The sequence below is a fragment of the Athene noctua genome, chromosome 8, assembly GCF_965140245.1.
Source record: "Athene noctua chromosome 8, bAthNoc1.hap1.1, whole genome shotgun sequence".
Classification (NCBI taxonomy): Eukaryota; Metazoa; Chordata; class Aves; order Strigiformes; family Strigidae; genus Athene; species Athene noctua.
In genome coordinates, this window is record NC_134044.1 from 23,083,451 (window position 1) to 23,089,450 (window position 6,000).

Genomic DNA, 6,000 nt, shown 5'->3' on the forward strand with positions numbered 1-6,000 from the left:
CATGATAGCTCTTTCATTCTCAAATCTTTTATGCAGTTCCTCAGTAAAATGAATATTATGCCTTTAATTTAAGTAGCTCTCCTCCAAAGAACTGCACAGCAGCAGTGATGCACAGTGGCTTTAATGCTGTCACGACAACACAAGTAAATCTCCCTTGATGGTGCAAACAGACTTAACCAGACACTACCGTCAAGGTAAACTGTATCTGGAAGCAATGCTACACTGAACACTGCCAAAGCTTATGGGCATTGCTTGAGGAATACTCAGTTCTACCCTTCGAGCCTTCTCAGAACTGAGTTTACATATTTTTCTCTTAAAAATATTTTCCTCTTAAAAATATTTTCATTTGCAGCCAAAGTTATTTTTGTAAGCTTCATGAAATTAATGTTGGCAAAAAACCTCTGTGACAGATAAATACAGTATCCAGGAATGGCTGAGCAGTACCCTGTTTGTCTGAAACATTCTATTCAAATCGAAGATTAACAGGTTTTTAGGGAGTTTGTTTTAGGGATTTTTTTTTATTCTTTTTCAATTACTACTGAAGTAGCCTAAAATTTAGAATCTCAGGAACAGGTAAAGTAAATCTTTTTCTTAGAGTTTCACAATGAATACGCAGTAGTATTCTTAAGGAAAACAGTCATAGCAAAAAACTCTTGTATATCTTGAGGATATTTAGAGAGATTTCTATCATATTAATGGCTTTTCGACAAAGTACTTTCATACAGGTCAGTTCTCTGAATTCCCTTTGACACAAGGCAATTAAAAATGTTTACCTCATTCTATATGCACATTTTGTATGTACTAGTACATTTGCAGCACTCAACCAGGTAATATCTAAGCTCTGAGAGTTGCTGTGAATTTGACATTACCAGAGATTTTTTACTTTTTATTTTAGCATTCATTTAGCTGAAATCTAGTTGATTTCAGCTCAAACTACTTTTCATAACAGTATTTATGAGTCTGTTGCTAGAACATGACACAACTCTTCCTGTCAGCTCTTGAGCCAACAGCAGAGCAACTTTTGTGGAAAGGGCGGTCATGGTGACAGTCAGAGTTTGAATACCAAAAAGCAGCACAAGTGTCACAAATTTTGCCAGTCATAGAGGGACCTGGGGGTATTGATTGACAGCCAGATGAACATGAGCCAGCAGTGTGCCCAGGTGGCCAAGCAGGCCAATGGCATCCTAGCTTGTATCAGGATTAGTGTGGCCAGCAGGGACAGGGAAGGGATCTTGCCCCTGTACTTGGTGCTGGTGAGGCCGCACCTTGATTCCTGTGTTCAGTTTTGGGCCCCTCACTACAAAAAGGACATAGAGTTACTCGAACGTGTCTAGAGAAGGGCTACAAAGCTGGCCAAGGGTCTGGAACACGTTATCCTGTGAGGAGCGGCTGAGGGAACTGGGATTGTTTAGTCTGGAGAAGAGGAGGCTGAGGGGAGACCTCATCACCCTCTACAGCTCCCTGAAATGAAGCTGCAGAGAGCTGGGTTTGAGCCTCTTTAGCCTAGTAGAAAGTGACAGCACAAGAGGGAATGGCCTCAAGTCGCGCCAGGGAAAGTTCAGACTAGATATTAGGAAGCATTTCTTTACAGAAGGGGCTGTTGGGCGTTGGAATGGGCTGCCCAGGGAGGTGGTGGAGTCCCCATCCCTGGAGGTGTTCAAGAGTAGGGTCAGTTTGGAGCTTAAGAATCTGCTGTAGGTGGGAACTGTGCTAGGAGAACGGGTGGACTAGATGATCTCCAGGGTCCTTTCCAACCTAGATGATTCTGTGAAATACAGCTGTCCTTCAGCTTAAAGAGAAGCACTACATTAACAGTACCTCTAAGAGAGGACCAGACAGCCCAAGCAGCATAGCCATAGCCCCAACGAGGTGAAACAAGACTTTACTTATGCAAGACAAGGACTGGATTGCCATATGTTAAGGAAAGCAGAGCAACAGATTCTGGCATGGATGTTCACGGCATATGGAAGAACAGATACTGGCGACAGAACCTGGGGCAGTTCTTGTTCGGGTAGTGATTCAACTTCTAACCTTACAGTTGTGTATCGGTTCAGTATCTCGCCTCAATCTCCAAACCATGATGAATCAACAAGCAAAACAGTCTTTTTAATACATGGGCAAATTTAGTTTCAATGAATTGAAAGAATGGCCCAGGTTAAGTTTGGTTTTGAGACAGAACCTCCTAACTAATGTTTACCATCCCAACACCATGCAGAAAAATCACTGGTCTCACTTCCCTATTTCTAAACAAACCTGGGCAGGCAATGCATATTTACAGCTTTTTTTCCTTTTGCTTTTGTTCAATTCCCAGAGTTCAAACAATTACCCTTGCATTTTGCAGATGCAGAGAGAAAAAGGTCCACGAAATTAACACAAACTATTGGGATCAAGAGAGAACCATGATTTAGCAAAACACAGAGGATTTTGGGAAGTCAAAGGAAAAAAACTTTCCAATCTTCCAGGCTTGTAACATTAACTTTCACAGCAGTTCGCTCAGTCCTTAGACAATTACTTCTTCGCCTAAGTTTACCAGCCTGCTATCAGAAATTCTATTTTTAATATCCAATTATAGATGACGTGACAAGGAAATACATAAAACTGTACGGAATTGGGTATTACACAACCCTTTGCAAACATCACTCAAGGTGTACTGAACATAAAAAGCAGGAGAATAGTTTCACTGACAACCACAAGGATTCTTTTGCTCGAAATTAATAACTGCTTAAGAGTTTTTTCTTATTGAAGCTAAATGCAAGTTAATATCATGACCAATAAGCATCCACAGCCTCCTGGTTCCCTCCTGATACGAGACTTTATTCAACAATATTAAATAAAATTGTTGCAATTTCACAGGAGTTTCACATGCTTAAAACCAGATTAATGTCACTGAGGAAAAAATTCACAAAGCAAATATTTCACATAGACCTATGATTCAGTAATGTTTAGTATAACACCACTTTAGAAGCCTGTTTTTCTAACTTAAGTGTACCACTGCACAAACAAATCACTTGTTGAATAAAACACCCATTTAAGCAGATCCATGAATCTTTTACAGTAGTTGGCAAATGGCGCAGGCGTAGCTCAGAAGTCTGCCTGAAGCTTTTGATATCACTCATTAATGTACACTTCATTTTATCAGGCTTTTTCTTTTTTTTTTGGTGTAGAACCATACAGGAATTTTTCACCTTATTCCTTGGTCAACAGGTCATTGTTCCTAAATGGTTTGCAAAAGTAATTCTGAATGCAACATATGCGTCAAGAATATTTTTATTTAGGCAAGTTAGTCGAACTGCCTGACACGAGATAAGCTTGATGAAACAATCAACGCAGATAACAGCGATGTTATTTTGGTCAGTGGCATAAGTGCAAGGAAACTGTCAAACAAATTAATCAACCCAACGTATTTATTGTGAGAACCATGCTGCATTCTTGTTTCCACACAGCTGCATTTGTATTGTTTCATTTATTTCTTGAAGCAAGTTGCCGACTAAAATTCCAGCTCAGGAAGAGGCCAAGACACTTCAACTGACCCCGATGGGAGGACCATGAAGCCGGTCCAGGGGACTCTGACCTGAAGACCATAGCTGTTCACGCCAGCTGTGCAAGTACCTGTACGTAAGCTGAAGAAATCTCTTGCAGAGCTCAGATAACTTGATCACTAGGTGCAAAACATTTCTAGACTCCTCTCCTCAGACTACCAGGAACATGTAATGTCAGCAGCAATGCTGAATTTGGTGACAGGAAACTGTTGCCTTGTGATTTCAATCATGCTACTAGTAAATGCACAGACAAGGATTAATTTCATGGCCTAATGATCAAGGCGCTGATTATCCAACCTCAGTTATTTTCTATTTCCAAACACTGAACAATCCAGTTTGTTCTGTTCAGCAGGATAGACACAGACTTCTCCAGTCAAAGCCACGGTGGAGCGTTGTCATCCATGAGGATCCTTTAGAGGTCCTTTCTCAGCAGAGGAAACCTCTCTGCTCAGCCCTCCTCTACCTTGTCTCAGGAGAGACAAATACAGAACTGCATTGCTGGTAACCATCAAGCTTCTAGGGACAGCCACATATGTGCAGTATATTCAGGGGGAAAAAGCAGCTGCAAAAACACTGACCTGTTACAGGAAAGGCAAAATGATTGTTCCCATAACAGAACTAGTCTCCATCCTACTCCCAACACCCTCAAGCAATGCAGTGCACATTTTTTTTCCTCCCTTTAAGAATGGTAAGATGTATAATGCGATAAGACTGTTTTCTGCTGTTCTAGCAGTGTTTTCTTAACTCACACAACATTTTGCCTGGAAAAGATGGATAAATATTTGACATGTCATCATTCCGAACATTCCTCATAATATAAAATTTTTTATCTTCCTGTGCATTAATGACAAAGGTTTTTTACCTTGCTTTTGTATTTATTGTAATTACAAAACAAATTACACAAATTCACACACAATATAAAAAACATCTGACATTTTTTTACTGGTTCTGCCAGCTCGTATTTGAATAAGAACAGGATCAGAGCTAATGAAGGCAGCACTAAACCCCTCATATAATCTTTCCAAGTACCAAGAAGTTCCATACAGACTAAAAATAAACCATTATGTCTGCTTTCTGACACAGTTAGGAGGATTATAAAAGAAAACACAAACTAAAAAAGCCATGAGAATTAAAAAAATAGGTCAAACGTATGATGTGACAGTAGGATGTGAAGAAGACCCTAAGAGATGAATACAGTGTAAAAACATATCTTTGTGTTTATTAGTGGCAAAGTCTGTACAGTGTACTTAAAGATAGTTACAAAACTAAGAGGTACTGAAATTAAGACTTAAAATCTGCTGTAACTGTAGTCTGTCCCAGGCTAAACTTAAGACCAAAGATTTGTATGTAGCTTTGTTTTTTCCCCTTTGTCAGTCTATTAGTAACATACAAAGAATACAAAAAACAAAGTGAAAAAAGCGTATTTTTTTTTAGCAAACAATTCTATTGTGGTTCAGTATAATGCACTTCCATGCTTTCAATTTGTAGAAGGAAATAAGCAGACTCAGTTTAGTGCAATGCAAACTTTTAGGAGACCCTCCCCCCAAGATGATACAGACACCTCTGAATCACCAAGTCTCACCAACACACAACAGCTGACAAAACACTATTCCTCCAAGCGCTTAGCAATTGTTTTATCGTTAGCTACCTCACTGATCTTACCACAATAGTCACAAATAAATACAAATATTCTTACGATTGATCACTGGCCACAGTCTGTTTCACCCTCATTGATCTGCATGAGAATATGGTTCCAATACTAACATATATCTCATTTTAAAGATTAAACTCTGTATCATAAGAACAAAAGGCTGTACTACATGTGCTATCTCTAAACTCTTGACAAGGGATCTCACCTTTTTTTGTACTGATTCTGTTCTTCCTTATTTGAAAGCAGACAAGCAATGGAGTTCCTTCTGATCAGCAAAATCTGTTTAAGAAAAAAAAAGAAAAAAATCACATCCTTTCTTCCTCTAAACTCCCTTTTTGTTTATAAAGGAGACAACTTAGACCTCAGCTGGCTACACAACTTCCAGAGACCTCCAAGAAGCATATTGTGGTTTTGAACCACTGATCTAGAAACAAGACTTGGACTGCCAAGTGTATCACAAACTCAGACTTGCTACCATTTGACCACTCTGTTGTCGATGGATTTATTCTACTATCTCAGTCTTAACTTCTAAAGTGACGATTTATTATTATAGGAAAAAAATATCTTCTGACATGGAGGAAGAAAGCGGCATAACTGGGTGTCAAAAATCCCACAGATCTGGAAGGCAGACCAGTACTTTAGCTCCCAACATTCTGATTAAGACAATGACCCAACTCACCAGTGCAGGGACTGACCCAGCGCAGGCTGCGAGGGGACACGCTGTGCTGGGACATGCTCTGGCAAACCTGTCGGCCAGGGCAGGAGCCTCGGCTCAGACCCTGGCAGACATCCCTGAGCTGCACACCCAGC

General features: G+C 40.0%; 1 protein-coding gene across 1 annotated transcript in view; it reads right to left on the reverse strand.

Moving 5' to 3' along the window:
- NAALADL2 (N-acetylated alpha-linked acidic dipeptidase like 2) overlaps nt 1–5,472 on the reverse strand; it is a 434,283-nt gene extending 428,811 nt beyond the window's left edge. The window contains exon 1 of the mRNA XM_074912228.1: nt 5,396–5,472. The gene's annotated coding sequence lies outside the window, so the exon portion shown is untranslated. The remainder of the gene's footprint in view (nt 1–5,395) is intronic.
- Between the last annotated feature and the right edge of the window lie 528 nt (nt 5,473–6,000).